We start from the raw sequence: 21,492 nt of genomic DNA on the forward strand, positions 1-21,492 counted from the left end.
ATATCCTATAAACACTTGTGTCTATCATTCTGATTAGAGGGGTTTGGTTAAGAAAAGTAATAAGCTGGGCACGTGGAGAATGACTGCCAGGCCCACCTGATAGTCCTCAGGAGAAAAAGGGTCATCTCTGAGTATTCAAGGCATTAAAAGAGACATTTAGGGTATCTAGGTTGGATGTGGGAAACTGCTCTCACTTGGCATTAGGCCTGTTCTTAGCTCAGGCAGCTGGAACAAAATCTAATAAACTGAGTGGCCTAAACAGCAAGGCATATATTTCTTGCAGTTATGGAAATTGAGAAGTCCAAGATTAAGGTGCTGGTAGATTTAAAAATTCTCTTTCTGGCTTACCAAGTAGCCCCTTCCTACAATGTCCTTTTTAGTAGAGGTAGAGGTGGGAGAGAGGGGAAGAGAGAGAGACAGAGAGATCTGGTTTACCTTCCTCTTCCTGTAAGGGCACTAATAACATCATTGGTGCTCTACCATCATGACTTTATTTAACCTAATTATCTCACAAAGGCCAGATTTCCAAATGTCATCACATTTGGGGGTTAGGGCTCCATGCATTCTGGGGGGACACAGCATTCAGTGCATAATGTTATATATTCACTTTCTTTGGATGAATCAGAGTCCCAGGGCCAGGGGATTGTAATTAAGACCAAGAAAAACCAGGTCACTAAAGATGTTTGGTGAGAAGCCAGGAGTCCAGGGTAAAGCAGCTGCATCTTTCCTGCAGTCTGCAGTAACGCAACCTGCAAGCAGATTCTCTAACAGGGTGAGCCCCATACAGCATTGAGACTGGTTGCTTCAGAGCAATGACCAGTGAGTCAATGACCGGTCTGATTTTACTGCATTCACTTTCCCCACAGAGCCAGAGGCTCGGGAATGAAGAGGCTCAACTCTCCCACAAATGTGCATCACCAGTGAGCAAAGCAAAAGGAAAATCAGTGGTATTTTTCATCAGCTTTGTAATCAACACATTTGATTTTTCTCCTGCTCGATTAATCATCTATGCTGGGAGCACTTAGGGCAAAGGATTGTTGTTCAGTTGCTCAGTCACGTCTGACTGTTTGCGACTCCGCGGACTGCAACGTGCCATACTTCCCTGTCTTTCACTATCTCCCACAGTTTGCTCAAACTTGTGTCCATTGAATCTGTGATGCCAACCAACCATCTCATCCTCTGTCGCCCCCTTCTCCTTCTGCCCCCAATCCCTCCCAGCATCAGGGTCTTTCCCGATGAGTTGGCTCTTTACATCAGGTGGCCAAAGTATTGGAGTTTCAGTTTCAGCATCAGGCCTTCCAATGAATATTCAGGGCTGATTTCATTTAGGATTAGCTAGTTTGATTTCTTTGCTGTCCAAGGGACTCTCAAGAGTCTGCTCCAGCATCACAATTAGAAAACATCAATTCTTTGACACTCAGCCTTGTTTACGGTCCAACTCTCACAGGGCAATAGGGATGATTTTATGGTTGCTTTCAGCTCTAATTTTTTATATCTTTAAATGCAAATATAATTTAATAGAAAAGAAGAAGAGTAAAAATGGAGCAGCTGTGCCTTTTGCAGCTTAATTAAATGTACTGGAGCTGTGAACTTTGTCTTTACAGGTGGGACAGGGTAATGAAAGAGATGAGTTAAAGTAAGAAAGGTACCTTGTATTTACCACGCTCTAAAACCTGATAGTTCTTTACTTCTATATTAAGCAAAATGTATTTATTCAGAATATGAGTTTTAAAAGATTTTTTAAAAATAAATTTGTTATCTATGCCCTTGAAACGTAAAAAGACCTCACTCTGGAGGAAAAAACAGCGAGTAATATCCTGTGTTTATAGTGGACATGTTTCTAAAACTAAGCAAAACAAAACAAAAAAACCAAAAGCAAAACAAACAAACAAACAAAAAAAAACCCCTAATTCCAAGAAAGTAAAGACTTAAAATTTCACTCCTTTCCATAACAGTGCAGTGTCATATTTTTATTCTTGGTCTGGTCCCACGTCTGACTTGATTTGCGAGTTACCATTTGTTAAAGACTTCAGATGTCCTGGACACCCAGAAGTTGTTTCCGTGTTCTATAGCCAGCATGTGAAATGTTATTTAAAGCCCACATTTTGCTTTTAAATATTACCCCATAGTCTCAGTTCTACAGAGGTCAAATTTCAACCCAACTCCTTGGACTTCCAGGCCTGGAAACTTTTTAGCAAGCTCTATTTCTGTTTCCATCTCCTGAAAAAGTTGTCTCCGCAGACAGAGGTTTGGCATCTGCATACTTCCCTCATATATTACATATGACTTACGGAACCTAGAGAAACCCAAAAGCTTCATGGATGGAAAATGTGAAATGTATAAGAATGCATTCATATGTTTGGCATTTCTTCATTAATTAAATTAAAATTTAGAAATTAAAACTCAAAATCAGATGCTATAAGAGGGAGGGAGCATTCATATACCTATCGCTAACTCATGTTGATATATGGCAGAAACCAATACAATACTGTAAAGTAACTATCCTTAATTAAAAATAAATCTAAATTTAAAAAGAGGGTTAGAACATAACACATTTATTCATTTATACTGTAATATAGTAAACATGCAATATTATGTTGTACATATTTATTTGTACAATAAGGTGATTTGACCTTACATTATGAAATGACCATGTTAAATCTAGTAACCATCTGTCTCCATACAAAGTTATTACAATGTTATCAAGCATATTCCTTATGCTCTGTGTTACATCCCCATGGGTTGTTTATTCTATAACTAAAGATTTGTACTTCTTAATCCTCTCCACCTATTTCACCCGTCTCCCCACCTCACTCCCCTCTGCCAACTACTTATTTGTTTTCTGTTTCTATTAGTCTGTTTTTCTGTTGTATTGTTTTGCTTTCTAGATTCCACATATAAGTGAGATCTTATGGCATTTGTCTTTCTGATTTATTTCACTTGGCCTAATATCCTTTAGACTCATCCATTTGTCTTAAATGACAAAATATTATGTTTTATGAATGAGAAATATTCCATTATATATTGCCAAGAAATAACATTTTTCTTTATACATTTATTGTTGATGGACACTCAACTTGTTTCCATATCTTGGCTATTGTATATAAAGCTGTAATGAACATTAAAGTGCATATATATTTTCAAATTTCTGTTTCCCCCAGAATTTGCACAATTCAAGGTCAAAAAAAAATCAAACAAGCCAGCTGAAAAATGGGCTGAAAACTTGAGAAGACATTTTTAAAGAAGACTTATAGATGGCCAACAGGCACATGTAAAGATGCTCAACATCACTAATAATCTGGAAAATGAAAAGGGAAACCACAATGATATATCATCACAAACCTAGTCAGAATAGTTATTATTATAAAAGCTGTAAAATACTTATATTATACTAATAAAAATTACATGATTGTAAAACATAAAATTATAATTATATTTATAACTATTATGTAATAGTTATAAAATAACTATTATAAAATTGTTAGTATTACAAAATAAGAAAAGACAAGTGTGGGCAAAGACGTGAGGAAGAGGAACCCTCATGCACTGTTGGTTTGGTTCTAAATGTGTGCAGCTACTATGGAAAATAGGAAGAAGATTCTTCAAAAAGTTAAAGGTAAAATTGCCATATGACCTAGCAATTTCAGAACATGATGTATTAAATGGCCAGTGAATTCACTGTGGAGTTATAGAATTAATCTTGAAACTTGTCTTACAGTGTAGGTCAAAGCATGTTTTCTGAATGATCATATATATATATATATTTTTTTGCTGTTCATCCCAAATCTCCTCTAAATTTGATATAGTCCTATATCTTTGCCACATTATGTCAAAACTCGATTTATTATTGCTGTTTCAGCTCTCTAGTGGTAAACTACTGGATACAAAACACCCATAGTCTAGACCTACTCCTGGTTGAACAGACAACTCAGTGTGTGACAGATTCTTTTCAGCTTGTTGCATATCATGGCTTGGTAACTTGAGAGCAAGTGCTGAAAAGCCAATTGTGTTTATGATTGGAAATGAAAGTAGAGCAGTATTATCAATTATTTCAGGTGTTATATCCTTTTAAAGTGCATACTTTTATTTGCTGTCTTCATTAAGGTTTATGACGGTGTTTTTTTTTTTTTTTAACAGGGATGATTGATGATAAAACATTATTGGAATGATCTTAAAGCTTCTTTCAACTCTAATATATTAGAATATAAGAGACTTGCCTTGTATATTGTCAGTGATGCCATCCAACCATCTCATCCTCTGTACCCAGTTCTCCTCCTACCCTCAATCTTTCCCAGCATGAGTCTTTTCCAATGAGTCAGCTCTTTGCATCAGGTGACCCAATTATTGAAGTTTCAGCTTCAGCATCAGTCCTTCCAATGAATATTCAGGTTGATTTCCTTTAGAATTGACTGGTTTGATCTCCTTGCAGTCCAAGGGACTCTCAAGTGTCTTATCCAGCACTTTATTTATATATTAAGCAAAATATACTTATTTTGAACATGGTTTCTAATTTCCTTCTATTATCCCTTCTATTTTCTGTTTTTATATATATATACATGTGTGTGTGTGTGTGTGTGTGTGTGTGTATTTCCTTTAAGATATATTATCTAGGTTTTATAAAATATCTAGTTCCTAGAATTTTTAATAACAAACGTATTTAAAGCCATGCATTTGCTTTTGGGAAAATCTTTGACCATGTATTCTTTTATATAAATTGTTTTCTAACAATTATTTTCTAAATATCCTATAATTGCAGGATAATTTCCTACTTCTTCCAAAAACTTTTTGCATAAGAATTTCTTTTGAAAATTTAGTTTCCATGGAATTACAGCTGATTTATTTAAACATCCCCAAAGATGATGATTTTAAAGTGTTGCACTCAGCATGTCAGCAAACTTGGAAAACTTAGCAGTGGCCACAGGCAGCACTGGAAAAGGGCAGCTTTCATTTTAATCACAAAGAAAGACAATACCAAAGAAAGTTCAAACTACCATACAAATGTGCTCATTTCACATGCCAGCAAGGTAATCCTTCAAGCTAGGCTTGAGGCAGTACGTGAACCAAGAAGTTCCAAGCTGGATTTAGAAAAGGCAAAAAAAACCAGAGATCAAATTGCCAATATCCACTGGATCACAGTAAAAGCAAAAGAATTCCAGAAAAAACTTCTTTATTTACTTGCTAAAGCCTTTGACTGTATGGATCACAACAAACTATGGAAAATTCTTACAGTGGAAATAGTGGACCACCTTACTTGTTTCCTGAGAAACTTGTATGAGGTCAAGAAGCAAGAATTAGAACCTTCCGTAGAACCACACATTGGGAAAGGAGTACATCAAGGCTGTATATTGTCAACATGCTTATTTAACTTCTATGCAGAGTACATCATGTGAAATGATGGACTGGATGACTCACAAGCTGGAATCAAGATTGCCAGGAGAAAAATCAGCAACCTCAGATATGCAGATGATAGCACTCTAATGGCAGAAAGCAAAGAGGAACTAAAGAGCCTCTGAATCAGGATGAAAGAGGAGAGTAAAAAAGTTGACTTAAAACTCAACATTCAAAAAACAACTGCCATATGACCCAGCAATTCCACTCCTGGGCATACACACCGAGGAAACCAGAACTGAAAGAGACACGTGCACCCCAATGTTCATCGCAGCACTGTTTATAATAGCCAGGACATGGAAGCAACCTAGATGCCCATCAGCAGACAAATGGATAAGAAAACTGTGGAACATATACCCAATGGAATATTACTCAGCCATTAAAAAGAATACATTTGAACCAGTTCTAATAAGATGGATGAAACTGGAGCACATTATACAGAGTGAAGTAAGCCAGAAAGATAAAGGCCAATACAGTATACTAACGCATATATATGGAATTTAGAAAGATGATAATGATAACCCTATATGCAAGACAGAAAAAGAGACACAGATGTACAGAACAGACTTTTGGACTCTATGGGAGAAGGCGAGGGTGGGATGATCTGAGAGAATAGCATTGAAACATATATATTATCAAGTGTGAAACAGATCACCAGTCCAGGTTGGATACATGAGACAAGTGCTCAGGGCTGGTGCACTGGGATGACTCAGAGGGATGGGATGGGGAGGGAAGTGGGAGGGGGTTTCAGGATGGGGAACACATGTAAATCCATGGCTGACTCATGTCAATGTATGGTGAAAACCACTACAATTTTGTAAAGTAATTAGCCTCCAACTAATAAAAATAAATGAAAAAAAAAAAAAAAAAACCAACAACTAAGATCATGGCATCCGGTCCCATTACTTTATGCCAAACAGATGCAGGAAAAGTGGAAACAGTGACAGATTTTATTTTCCAGGTCTCTAAAATCACTCTGGACTGTGACTGCAGCCAGGACATTAAAAGATTCTCCTTGGAAGGAAAGCTATAAGAAACCTAGGCTGCATATTAAAAACAGAGACCTCTGTTTTTGGTGAGAGTCATAGGTTTTTCAGTAGTCATGTAAGAATCTGAGAGTTGGACTATAAAGAAGGCTAAGTGCCAAAGAATTGATGCTTCTGAACTGTGATGTTGGAGGAGACTCTTGAGAGTCCCTTAGATTGCAAGGAGATCCAACCAGTCAATCCTGAAGGAGATCAACCCTGAATAGTCATTGGAAGGACTGACGCTGAAGCTCCAATACTTCAGCCACCTGATGTGAAGAGCCAACTCATTGGAAAAGACCTTGATACTTGGAAAGATTAAGGGCAAGAAGAGAAGGGGATAAGAGAGGATGAGATGGTTGGATGGCATCACTGAACATGAGTTTGGGCAAACTCAGGGAGATAGTGAAGTACAGGGAAGCCTGGTGAGCTACAGTTCATGGGACTGCAAAGAGTAGGACGTGACTTAGCAACTGAACAATAACAGTTTCTTTATAGTTAGTTTTTATACTCTATTTTCACCAACTTTGTGTACTTTTACTTTGTTTTCACTATTATTTCCTGTACTTCTAAATCTTTTATTTTTTGTTCAGTTTTAATGTTAAATTATCCATAAAGTTTGACCACTGTTGTAGACACATAAATTTTATAAAAATAATATAAAATACTATACATATATAATACAAAAAATTTAAATATCTCATCCAATCTTTTACTTTGACTGTTTCCAAACTATTTATTTTAGATTGTCTGTTTTACAAAACACATAGTTTTTTTTTTTTTCTTTTATTTTTAATGGAGAGGCCAACGTACAAGTCCTAAGAGTCACAAGTCTTTTGTGAGAAGATTGGAAACACTTGTATGTATTTTGGTAACAGATTTATCGAATTTTACTGAAATCAACTTAAAAATGTATAATTTTTATACTCCTTTCTTGTTCTCTGTGTTTTGTGTCTTTTATCTTACGAGTTAGTTTTTTCTTTCTCTTTGAAAGTTTTCCAATACTAATGTAAAATAAATTAACATTTCACTTTTATTCTTTGCTACCCTTAAGTATTTGAAAAAAGTATTGTACTAATCTTTCAATTTTTCTGATTCTTATTTCATTTATAATTTGAGAATGTTATCACTTGCATTTCTCATCTTTGTGTTAGTACAATCTCACATCTCAAATGAAGCTGTTAATTAAATTACTGGGTTTTGCAATTTATGTCTTCTCTTACAATTTTTAAAAACATTTGAATAATTTTATAATTATATTCACAAAAGTTTAATAGTTAAATTAATTAATAGTTTAAATTTCATAATTAAGCAGTTTTAATGTTCAGTACATATTTAAGAAGCATTTTCAACTTGGGCCTACTTGTAGAATATTTCCTTAATCCACACTATCTAAGAAAGCTTATCTTTTTTTCTTCAAATATAAGAAAAAACAATTTCTGGATTAAAAAATACTGGCTTATAAACATTTTTGCTCAAAGCCACTTATTCATCTATTAGTTTCAATTTTTTATAGAATAAAAAGTAAATAAGGAGCAACCCTTTTAAAAAATTAATTGTGCTGTGCTTAAGTTGCTTCAGTCATGTCTTACTCTTTGCAACCCTGTGGACTGTAGCCCACCAGGCTCCTCTGTCCATGGGATTCTCCAGGCAAGAATATTGGAGTGGGTTGCCATGCCCTCCTCCAGGGATCTTCCCATCCCAACACTGAATCCAAATCCCCCACATTTCAGGAAGATTCTTTACCATCTGAGCCACCAGGGAATTTACTAAATTTAAAAAATTTGAAATTAATTTTTCCTGTTTGGATGCCTATATTTATTTTCCTTGAAATAATAATAAAACAATTAGATTAAGAATGGGGTGTTGTATAGACTACAAGACCTTTACACTGTGAAAAGGAATCAAATTATGCTCATCCAAGTTGTGGAATATTATACTAAAGAAAAAGTCAAAAAGGAGGAAGATGTATATTTAAGCAGAATTGTGCTTGTCAGATGACCTTAATTACAGGCCTGAAAATGCACTGAATGACCCAAGAGAAGTGATTCCTGGAAAGAACAATGAAGAAAAACATCTGAGTTTTCTTCCTTAATTTATTTATGTACTCCGTAGTTAAACAGGTATGGGATCCAATGTGCTATGTTGTGTGCCAGGTACTGGTGATTATATTCTTCTACTCGGAAAGTTGAGAGCATAAGAGGAGACACACCTTTAAACAAGTGTGAAAAAAGTCAAAGTATTGTCAGTGTGATAATAAAAGCCTAGCAAAGAGCTGGCTGGGCTGAGGGCCGCCGGGCCTGCCGCGCTCCTCACCGGGAAGGTGAACCTGGCAGCCTCGGTGTGGCGCCGGCTCCTGCGGAAGAGGTGGGTGCTCGCCCTGGTCTTCAGGCTCTCGTTGGTCTACTTCCTCAGCAGCACCTTCAAGCAGGAGGAGAGGGCAGTGAGAGATCTGAATCTCCTCCAGGTCCAAGACCGCGATCAACCTCGTCCCCTGTGGAAAGTGCAGTTGAACTCGGGCCATAGCAGTAGGCCCAGCAACCAGTGCCTGAACTCCGTTCAAGGGAAACACCTGCTTACAGATGAACTGGCCTCTGACTTTCAGGTTAGGTTTGTGAGAGGAAAGATTTGCTGGTGAATGGCTGATGTAACGTCAACGTCCCTGGCACGAAGCATACTGCCGTGAAGGCTGCTCGTCCAAGTGGCTGCTGTGGCGCCATTCTTCCTTAGCCTCCTTCCTTAGCCGGGCAGCAGTGGCATTCCAGAACCTCTTCATGGCAGTCGAAGATCTCTTTGAACTGTGTTTGGCTAAACGCAGGACCTCATCTCAGAGCGTGCAGCACTAAGACACCTATAGGGATCGCATAGCAAAGGACTGCTACGGAGTGGGCCCTCCCGAGCTCTTCCCGGCGTGACGTTGTGGCGGGAGACTCGGTCCTCTGGGAGGATGCGCTGCTGAAGAACTTGCAGCCCGAAGCTTTTCTCTGGTCTTCGACAGAAGACTTGATCATGACCACTTCTTGAGTTGTGCTCTGTGGCCTCACTCGCCCCTGGACTGACCAGATGGATTTACTCTGTAAAGCAGTTGGAAATGCCAGCGGGTCGCGTCTGAGAAAGACAAAATGGCGGGTGACCTGGTGGAGGCGTTGGCGCCCTGGGTGCCTCAGCCCTGCGGCTACTTGGGGAACTGTGGGCACTCGTGTGTGTTCTCCCCGGGCCCTTCACTGTAAAGCTATTTATTGGACTTCTTTGGAGTGGTGGGAAAATTCTGTTTTCCTGCAGGAAAATATTTTGGCTTGATAGCTCAGTCCATTCTGATCTAGCAGGTCATAGGTCTCAGGGAAACTAGTGACTGCCTGAGCTTCCTCTCCCTTCCCATGTCCTTATGAGAAATGTTTCTCTTGATGATGACCAGGGTTTCAAAAGGAAAACCAGGAAATTTATGCTCCTTGGATTTAATCAATATGATGCCATGGTAGAGGGACTGGCTGACACAATGAGGGAAAACATGTTTTTGGATTTTTCTCTTTGTTGTTGTCATATCCAACTTTCTAAAGGCAGAAAGGACAAAGGACTCATGATCTATTTTGTTGTTGTTCAGTGGCTAAGTCGTGTCCAACTCTTTGCGACCCCATGGACTGCAGCACACCAGGCTTCCCTGGTCCTTCACCATCTTCCTGAGTTTGCTCGAACTCATATCCATCGAGTGGCTGATGCTATCCAACCATCTCAGCCACTGTCACCCACTTCTCTTCCTTCCTTCAACCTTTCCCAGCATCAGGGTCTTTTCCAGTGAGTCAGCTCTTCACATCAAGTGGCCAAAATATTGGACCTTCAGCTTCAGCATCAGCATCAGTCCTTCCAATGAATATTTAGGGTTGATTTTCTTTAGGATTGACTGGTTTGATCTCCTTGCTGTCCAAAGGACTCTCAAGAGTCTTCTCCAGCACCACAGTTCAAAAGCATCAGTTCTTCAGTGCTCACCCTTCTTGATGGTTGAAATCTCAGCTTAGTACATGACTGTTGGAAAACCCATAGCTTTGACTATATGGATCTTATTGGCAAAGTGATGTCTCTGCTTTTAAATACACCATCTATGTTTGTCATAGGTTTTCTTCCAAGAAGCGAGCATCTTTTCACTTTATGGCTGAGGTCAACATCTGCAGTGATTTTGGTGCCCAAGAAAATAAATTTGTCACTGTTTCATTTTTTCCCTATCTATTTGCCACAAATGATGAGACCAGATGCCATGATCTTAGTTTTTTGAATGTTGAGTTTTAAGCCAGCTTTTTCATTCTCCTTTTTCACCCTCATCTAGAGGCTCTTTAGTTCCTCTTCACTTTCTGCCATTGGGGTGGTGTCATCTGCATATCTGAGGTTATTGATATTTCCATATGAAACCACAAAATAATGATGTTTGTTTTGTACTTTTTGCTTTATTTTTATTGTAAGTAACTGCCAATTTTAAGAGAACATTTATTGGAATTAGAGGAGAAAATGTCTCACTGAAGTGTTTATTAGTGAAAAAGAACTCTGCGTCTGACTCTGTGCAACCCTATGGACTGTAGCCCACCAGGCTCCTCTGTCCATGGGATTCTTCAGGCAAGAATACTGGAATAGGTTTTCATGCCCTCCTCCAGGGGACCTTCCCGACCCCTGGATTGAACCCATGTTTCTTACTCCTCCTGTCTTGGCAGGCAGGTTTTTTACCACTAGCACCACTTGGGAAATAAGGGAAAAAAAACTCTTACTGAATGTTAACTGGATGAGCTCACATAAGTCAGAAAGGTGGGAGCAATGATTGACTGATTCTGTTCCCAAACATAGGAAATAGTATACAGATTGTGGTATAATCATTTAAAATTTGAAATTCTTTTGTTTTCATCAACATTATGCCCAGTTAGGATTTCCTGTGTGGCACTTGTGGTAGAAAATCCACCTGCCAATGCATGAGATGGAAGAGATGTGGGTTCCATCCCTGGGTCAGGAAGATCCCCTGGACTAGGAAATGGCACCCCACTCCAATAATATTGCCTGAAGAATCCCATGGACAGAGGATCCTGGAGTGCTACAGTCTATAGGTCACAAAGTGTAAGACACCACTGGGTGACGAAGCACATGCTCAATTAACTAACCCAAAAGTTAATAAGTATTTATCGCTTTGCTGTAATCTCTCTGTTCCAACCTTTTCTCAAACCAGGTCAGTGATTTGTCAATTCCTTATCATCAGAGGTCTTCTGTTTTGGTTCTCCATTCCCAAGTCCTGAGAAGCATCAGAGCCTACTTCCCCTCCCAATTAAAAAAAAAAAAGTTTCTAAATTAACAGATCGGTTTTGGTAAGGGTATTAAAGAAATCCTTCCCATTTATGAGGTTGCAATATACAGCCCCTAACAATTGAGAACCACTAACATTTAAAACAGAATCAAATCCCTCCAAGGAAAAAGAAAAAGAAACATGGTGATATGATGTAACTTTATGATTGTTTTTAGCATTTGATTATGCCTTTGACTATTACTACCACCAGTCTATAATTAAAGTAGTACTTCTTTTGTACTTAGAGACTGTGAAGGTGTATTAAATTATATAAAATATGGTGGGGCATTTTGTTGTTTTCTTCAAGGAGCATATGTCTATTAAGGAATAAACACAAAAAGTACTTCTTTTCTATTCTAGGTTAAGAGAGCAGAATGTATGAAGTTCTAATGTTCTATAGCTGTTAATTTAGTTCAAGGGGTAAAGATGACATTGGATTAATGCTACAGAAACAGAAGGAGGCCTTTCAGTTTAGTTCAGTTCAGTTCAGTACTCAGTCATGTCCGATTCTTTGCAACCACATGGACTGCATTATGCCAGGCTTCCCTGTCCATCACCAACTCCTGGAGCTTGCTCAAACTCATGTCTACTGAGTCAGTGATGCCATCCAACCATCTCATCCTCTGTCGTCCCCCTCTCCTCCCCACTTCAGTCTTCCCCAGCATCAGGGTCTTTCCCAATGAGTCAGTTCTTCACATCAGGTGGCCAAAGTATTGGAGTTTCACTTTCAGCATAAATCCTTCCAATGAATATTCAGGACTGATTTCCTTTAGGGTGGACTGGTTGGATCTCCTTGCAGTCCAAGGGACTCTCAAGAGTTTTCTCCAACACCCCAGTTCAGAAGCATCAATTCTTCAGTGCTCAGCTTTCTTTATAGTCCAATTCTCACATCCATATATGACTACTGGAAAAAGCATAGCCTTGACTAAACAGACCTTTGTTGGCAAAGAAATCTCTGCTTTTTAATATGCTGTCTCGGTTGGTCATTACTTTTCTTCCAAGGAGCAAGTGTCTTTTAATTTAATGGCTGCAGTCACCATCTGCAGTGATTTTGGAACCTCCAAAACTGAAGTCTCTCACGGTTTCCATTGTTTCCCCATCTATTTGCCATGAAGTGATGGGACAAGATGCCATGATCTTAGTTTTCTGAATGTTGAGTTTTAAACCTACTTTTTCACTCTCCTCTTTCATCAAGAGGCTTTTTAGTTCTTTGTTTACTGCTGTAAGTGTGGTGTCATCTGCATATGTGAGGTTATTGATATTTCTCCTGGCAACTTTGATTCCAGCTTGTGCTTCATCCAGTCCAAAATTTCTCATGATGTAATCTGCATATAAGTTAAATAAGCCGGGTGGCAATATACCACCTTGATGCCCTCCTTTTCCAATTTGAAGCCAGTCTGTTGTTCCATGTCCAGTTCTGACTGTTGCTTCTTGACCTGCATACAGATTTCTCAGGAGACATGTCAGGTGGTCTGATATTCCAGTTTCTTTAAGAATTTCCCACAGTTTTTTGTGATCCACACAGTCAAAAGCTTTGGCATAGTCAATAAAACAGAAGTAGATGTTTTTCTGGAACTCTCACTTTTTTGATGATCCAATGGATACTGGCATTTTGGGGTCATTTCAGTAAGACTTTATTAGAATTCTCTGTGTAGAAAGAAGGAATTTGGAAGAGGATGGATGCTGACATAGATGAAGAAAGCAATGCAGGTGTTTGCTCAATCCATATTACAGAGGAGAGAAATTGAGGCTTGGACTAATCAGATGGCTTACCAAAGATCATATTTGCTCTCAGAGCCAATCTTCTCCTCATCCTTTTTAAATAAAAATTTATTGCTTTTGTGGTCTTTTCACTGAACTATGCCATCTAAGGACTGGGAACTGTGCAAGTCTCAAGAACCTTTTCTCTACTTGTTAAATTTTCTAGCCTTTTAAAAAATGCACTTAACAGAAATACAGAGAGATAAATGGCATTTTATGGGGATATACTGGTCTTGTTAAGATGTTCAGTTTAAACAACAATTCAATAATTAATTGATACTATTGTTATTTTAAAAAAAATAAAAGCTTATTTTGGGAAACAACTCCCAATTGAGAATCTGTAGTTTACTTTGTGTTATTTAAAATTGTGCCTACAATAGAAAATATACAGTGTACATAAAAAACTTCATGTAAATAAATACAAATTCCCTTTTCTGTATCACTTCTTATTCAGTGAAATAATATCACTTATGTCACTGTATCAACTGTATGAAAAGGTAGTCTAGACCTGATTTTAGTGCCATATTCTTCAATGAATTTATTGACAAGAAATAATGGTTTGAATTCACATTTTATCTTTTAAAAATTTGCTCAGTGTATTTTTGGAGTAGATTCGTTCTTTGAAGAAACAGATCCATATACTTGCAATGAGAAAGAGGATTATGCAATAGAAATGATTACTGTTCCAGAATACAAACTAACACAGATTAGTTGTGAAGTATTTGAAGTGAAGTTTATGCATTTTGAGAAGTATATTGCAAAGAGTGAGTTTTGTAGGTGATCTTTTTATCCTATTTGGGTTTAAATCCCAGATTCATCACTCTCTATGTGAACCTGGATGAGTTTTTAAAATTTCTAAGCCTATCTCCCCATTCTTAATAAGAATAGCATATGGTTATTTTGAATATTTAAATTCATGCCTGGCATATAGTTGAAAGTGAAAGTGAAAGGTTAATCACTCAGTTGTATCTGACTCTGTGACCTTATGGACTGTAGCCAGCCAGTATCCTCTGTCCATAGGATTCTCCAGGCAAGAATACTGGAGTAGTAGATCCACTTCTCTAGGGGATCTTCCTGACCCAGGGATAGAGCCCGGTTCTCCTGCACTGAAGGCAGATTTTTTACTATCTGAGTCACCAGGGAAGCCATTAGGGCATAAGAAAGATTAACTATATAAAGCCCTATTTCTCTTCTTTGTTTTGACTTCTGGAATAGGTTCTGATATCAGTTTCTGTTACAGCTCATGGTTTATGAAGGGAAAGATACAATATCAACTCCTTTTCTGTGACCATCAAGTTGGTATTCACAATCAGCTAGCAAAACTATCTCTGTGTTGGTTTGCACCATTGGCAGTATTGCTAATGCACCAGTTTTAAAGATCTGTCTGCTCTGGGTGCCAGAGCTACAATTGTTAAGTTTTAGTCAAGTTCAAACATATATTTTTAAGCAATGTCTAAATGAGAGAATTAATACATGTCTTTATAAATACAACAGGAGACATTCATTAGAAATGGCTAAGAGAGAAAGACCCATATTGCATGGTATCACTTATATGTGGAACCTAAAAAGCTGAACTAGTAGATATAAGGGACTGGTGCGGTGGTTACCAGGAACTGGAAGGTGGGGGGAAAAGGGTAATTATTGGTCAGAGTACAAACTTCCAGCTGTAAGTTCTAGGGATCTAATTATAGCGTAGTGATTATAATTATGTATTATGTCCTTGAAAGTTGCTAAGACAGTAGATCTTTAGTATTCTCACTACAAAGAAAAATGGTAGTTATATGATAAGATGTAAATATTAACAAATGCTATGGTAGTAATCATTTTGCAATATATATGTGTATTAAATCAACATGTTGTACATCTTCAACTCACAGTAAAAGTGAGGAAAAGTTACTCCGTCATGTCCAACTCTTTACAATCTCATGGACTGTAGCACACGAGGCTCCTCTGTCTGTAATATTCTCCAGGCAAGAATACTGGAGTGTGTAGCCATTCCCTGCTCTAGGGGATCTTCCTGACCCAGGAATTGAACCTAGGTGCCCCCTATTGCAGGCAGATTCTTTACCATCTGAGCCACCAGGGAAGTCTAAAACTCACAGTATTGTATGTCAATTATATCTCAATAAAGCTGGAAAATAAAAAAAAAGAAAGAAAGAAATAGCTGATTCACTTTGTAGATGGAAAACTATGTATTAATTACCATAGTCTTCTAGGCATAATTACAAAAAGCGAAGCACATTCTAAAAACCTAATAGTGGGTTTTAATATGAATTTATAGTTCACCCTCTCTAGAAATTGGTAAGGCCTCTGTTTAGATATAAAGGGCTTTTTTGGTTTGTTTGTTTTTTCTTTTATGTGTTTTTTACTTCTGGGAATGACTGCAACTTTGCTGTCTCTTTACTCTTCTAGTTTGAGTGATCTGCCCTGAGTCTCACACTATTTCTCCTCTTCCTTGGACTGTGCTATGGTCACTTTCTTAAGCTCATTTATTCACTAAATTCATATGAAGTTGCTAATATGTATCAAGCACTATTCTAGGTATTATAATGCAATGAAAAATGAATGACAAAAACCCCTGGACTTACAGGAATTTCTAGAACAGGAGATAGAAAACAATATCCATGCATCATTGTTTCAGGCAGTGCTAGGTTCTACATAGAGAAGCAAGTACTATACAGAGTTGGGTAGAGAGAGTGAGCTTGCTGTGGTTTAGTGGAATGTTTGAGATCTCTGCCAGGGGATGTTTCCTTGACTATAGAGCTGCTAAAAGGTCTTGTGTTAAAAGAAAATTACAGACAACTTTTATTCTCTATCTGCAAATGCCTTGCATTTCAAAGCCCTAATCAAATAGCAGACCAAAAATTGCTTTTAAAATGTATTGCATAAAGTTTGATATGAGGTACTTACTACTGGACATGGTTTCACCATATATATACCCCTCCTTCGTTTTCTGTCTCTTCCTCATCCTCATTCTACATTTCTTTCCCTTATTCCCCTCACTCTTTTCCCTTTCTTTTCTTTTTCTTTTTCTTGTATTTCTCTGGTTCCTATAGCTTGACATTCATTGATTATCCATTTCATGTCCCCTGTTTATGGAATTCATCAACAGTAAAGGAAGAATTCTAAAGGTGTGATGGAAAAGACCGAAATATTCAAGAAGTGATCAATATAGAAATAAATATAATTCACATGATTATATAATTATAAAACTTTTAATTGGTTAATGTTTTGATACATTTTAGATTAAATTCGAATTAAATTTTAGTTTTAAAATCATAGGAACTATCTAGGGAAAAGAAAAATGCAGTAAAGGTAAATTTCTGCACAGATTCTAGTATTTTTAAAGGTAATTTACAATAATACTAGACATGTGTTTTCTTACAACATGAATAAAATAAATTGACCATTTCTATCCACTATGACTATTTAACAAATATAGCAAAGAAAACAGTTTTTATATTAGAAAAGCTGTATTTTTTCTATACTGACTCTGTCAAGCCTGGTCCCAACTATGTTTATTTGGAGAACAAAATAACTACATGAACTATGAAAAGTTCAGTAGCTAATTTAATATTACTCAAGGTAGAGAAATGCTAATGTTTATTGTGTATCTGACACACACACACACACACACAATATTTCTGTAGTATTTAGTTATTAAAACAAACCTAAGAGGTTATCCATGCTGCCACTTTACAAGTGAGCAGTTTCAGAGGGCAACTTTCCCAAAGTTAGTTATATGTCAGCCCCCTAAAAAGTTGGGATTTTTAAGGTCTTTCAAGACAGTAAAGAGCACACTCTATTCCTTATAATACATATTCTCCCTAGAAAAGCAAGCAAACTTGGATAAGATGCTTGGAGAAGACAGAAGTAGACATGAAATATTGAATCAGCCAACTGCTATTTTTCCTAGAATTGACTCCAGATGTAGATAAAGATTCAAATTTTCCATCCAAGTAACATTTTTAATTTAGATTGTGAAAGTTCAGGCAAAATCCAATCAGTATATTGATTTCCATTTTCTACAAATTAAGACAAAAGCATTTCTGGTTTTTTACACTCCATTCTTGATCTACTAGTCATCAAGCACATGATATTGAAATTTACTGTGGACTATTCCATTTTCATAACAATGCCAATTCTTTAGCCTAATATTTAAATGCCAGGTCAGTCCATAATAACGAAATTGTTGATTGATATAAGAAATTGCTTAATGCATCTTACTCAAGTTACTTTTATTTTCTATTGCAATGTAAGTTAATAAAACAAAAAAGATGGCACATTTAATCCTTTTGTAAAACTCAATGTTCATTGCACAGATATGCACTATTTCATTCTTGTTTTAAGATATATATGTTATTACAGTCTTTTTATTGAGAATCTTACTTGATTATTAATGAAGGCATAGAAGGAAAATTAGAAAGAGAGCAGAAACAAGTGCAAATAGTAATAGTAATCTATAGTCTTCAAGTCTCAGTTCTGCCAATGAGTTATTCTGGGACATTACAGTTGCCTGCATTGCTATGGTTTTTTCATTTATATTACAGGTATTGATGTTACTTAATTTTTTGTTTTGTTTTTCAAATGTTTTGGAAATATTTTCTCCTTACCCCATCCCTTTGGACTTGGAATCATAATGCAATTTTATCAGCAAGGATGGTGTTCTGAGTGTTGATAGTATTTGTATCCGACTTCAGGAAGATGGTTCAGTGCTCAAGTTCTAAAGGTGCTTCACATGCAGCCTCTGAGATTCTCAGTGTGAAAGAAAGGGAAATGATGGTGTACAATACATTTCTCTCCAGGCAGAATTTTTACACTACGGATTAAAAAGAATTGTCGGACTCACTTCACATTCCTGAAAATCTGCAGGAATCTGGGACCTTTTATTTCATTCATAGGAGAGAATCTGTCTTTCTGTCAACACCTGCTGTTATTCAAACACTAAACTAAGTAGAAGAATTAACCATAGCCCTTTCCTGTGAGAAGAACTAAAGAAGTTTCTAAACAACCATACTCTATAATGGAAAGTGATAAATATCACAAAAGAGGTACAAGCAAAATAGTATGAAACTTACCAGAAGGAAGGAAGAGCTTCTTATTGGATGATTATGAGGTAGGATGTTTATCCAGATTATGGTGCTGGATTAGAAATATAGGATAAATGTGCATATGCAAAAATTAAGAGGAAAAGAATTTCAGGACAATTGTATAGCTTGAGCAAAAACACCAAGTCTTCCATTTGGTATAAAACCCCATTCCATTACATCTTCTCCTATTTTTCCACAAGATAATGCTTTCATGGGCCTCTATTCCTAAAACAATTTTATTGCAGTTATCTGTTTGGAAGATAGAAAAAAAGGGGTGAGCACCATTGTTTGACTTTTTTTGGTACTATTAACTCAGGCTTGATTTAGAAAGAATGAAAGAAATATGACTTGACTAAGAACTTGTTTGGTATATTTCAAACTTTCAAAATCATCTAAGTAAATATTTTCAAAGCTTGAAAGTCTTATGTGTATTTAACATTGTGTTCTTTGTTTTGTTCATTCTCCTCAGACAAACCAAAAGTACTGGCATTTGTATTACTAAAGTTCCTTCTTAAAGTTTATTAACAAGTTGCTTTAAATTGTCTCTCTCAATTGAGGGAGAGCAAGACAAGCCATTTATAAATAACTGGGATAAGGAGATAATGGGAACATTTTCTGAAGATGCCCTGTTTTTAAATGTGTCCGGAATTCAGAAGCATTTATATTAGACAACATACTCATTGGTTTCCCAGCATATGCAGGAGACTCAGGTTTGATCCCTGAGTCAGGAAGATCACCTGGAGGAGGATATGGCAACCCACTCCAGTATCTCCTGGAGAATCCCATGGACAGAGAAGCCTGGTGGGCTATGGTCCATAGAGTTGCAGAATCAGACACGACTGAACTCGGACATGACTGAGCATGCATGCACTCACTCACTGATTTAGAAGTAAATCTGAGGGGAAAATTGACTTTAATGTAAAACCTTAATAATATATCTTATTAGATAAGATTCTTTTGTCAATCTTCTAATAATTTTATTTCTGACATCCATAGGAATGGAATTGTTAAATTTATGTCTAATAGTAGAAAGAGATGTATTTGGCAACATATAACACCCTTTCATGATAAAAAACCTAAATAAACTGTGTATAGAAAGAACATACCTCAACATCATAAATGCCATGTATAGCAAACACACAGCTGATACTGTATGCAATGGTGAAAGCTTGAAAGCTTTCCCTCTATCAAGAACAAGATGAAGTGCCCACTATCATCACTCTTATTCAATATAGTCTGGGGATTCTGGGCTTCCCAGGTAGTGCTTGTGGTAAAGAACAAATAAAAGGCATTCAAATAAATAAGGAAGGAGTAAAACTGTCTATAATTACAGGTGATATGGTTTTATATGTAGAAAATTCTGAAGACTCAACCAAAACACTGCTGGAAGGATGAAAAATCAACACACAGAAATCAGTTGTGCTTTTACACATCAAAAACTAAATATCTGAAAAATAAATAAAGAAAACAATTCCATTAACAATAGCATCCAAAACAATAAAACACTTGGAAATAAATTTAACTAAAGAAGTGAAAGATTTGTACAATGGAAACTATAAGGCTTTGATGAAAAAATTGAATAAGATATAAATGGAAAAATTATCATAAATTTATGGATCAGAAAAACCCACAGATAAAATATTCATACTAAACAAAGCCATCTATAGATTCAAAGCAATCCTTGTCAAGACTACAATGGCATTTTCCACAGAAATAGGAAAAAACCCTTAAATTTGTTTGAAGCCACAAGAGATCTCAAATAGCCACAGTGATCCTGAGAAAGAATGATGCTGAAAGCATCACATTTCCTAATTCTAAACATTCTACAAGCTATAGTAAACAAAGAACATGGTACTGACATAATAAACACATAGATCAATGAGACAAAAGAGAATCCATAAAACTTCCTACTTATAAGCTCACTTAACATTTGATAAGGGAGTCAAGAATACTCAATGGGAGAAGAATAGTATCTTCATAAATGGTGTTGGGAAAACTGGGTAATTACATATAGAAAAATGGAATTGAATCTCTATCTTGTACCACACACAAAAATTAACTCAAAATATATTAAACACATAAAAATAGGAGCAGAAACCATAAAATTTTCAGAAGTAAACACACAACTCAATGACAAAAAGCAATCTTAACCAAAGAGGAGAGGAACTGAATAAGTTTTCCATATAAAGCATAAAATGGTCAACAGGTTACATGAAAAGATGCTTGACACCAATAATCATCAGAGAAAGGCAAATCAAAACCATAAAGAGATGTCACTTCACACCTGTTAGAGAAGAAGACAAGAAATAACAAGTGTTGACAAGGATGTGGGGAAAAAAAACTCAAAACCCAAACAAGCCCCCAAAGAATTGTGTACTATTGGTAGGAATATAAATTATTTCAACCACTATAGAAAACAGTATGAAAATTTCTCAAAAAGTTTAAAATAGAATTACCATATGATCCAGCAATTCCTCTTCTGGGTATGTATCCAGAAGAAATGAAAACAGGAAATCAAAAAGATATCTGCTTGTTTACTGTAGCTTTGTTCAGTCAAAATGTGAAAACAACATAAGTCAACAGATGAAGAAATAAAGAAAACATCATATATATACACACACATACATACACAGACAATGGAATATTATACAGCCAGAACAAAGAGGGAAAGTCTGCTATTTTCAACAACTTGGATGCTCCTTGAAGGAATTATGCTAAGTAAGATAAGTCAGACAGAAAAAGAAATGTATAATGTCAATTATATGTAGAAACTTAAAAAAAAAAAGTGATTTTACAAAGACAGAGATTAGAATAGTGGTTACCAGGAGCTAGGAATAGTGGGGCAGGAACTGAGAAGATGTTGATCAGAGGGTAGAAACTTGCAGTTAGAAAATAAGTAAGTTCTAGAGAGCTA

The 21,492-nt window shown here is 36.6% G+C and overlaps 1 pseudogene; it reads left to right on the forward strand.

The window, feature by feature from the left end:
- Positions 1-679: 679 nt before the first annotated feature.
- On the forward strand, positions 680-9,328 carry LOC136150957 (SREBP regulating gene protein pseudogene; annotated as a pseudogene).
- Positions 9,329-21,492: the final 12,164 nt, after the last annotated feature.

This window comes from Muntiacus reevesi, chromosome 19 (assembly GCF_963930625.1).
Source record: "Muntiacus reevesi chromosome 19, mMunRee1.1, whole genome shotgun sequence".
NCBI classification, from domain to species: Eukaryota; Metazoa; Chordata; class Mammalia; order Artiodactyla; family Cervidae; genus Muntiacus; species Muntiacus reevesi.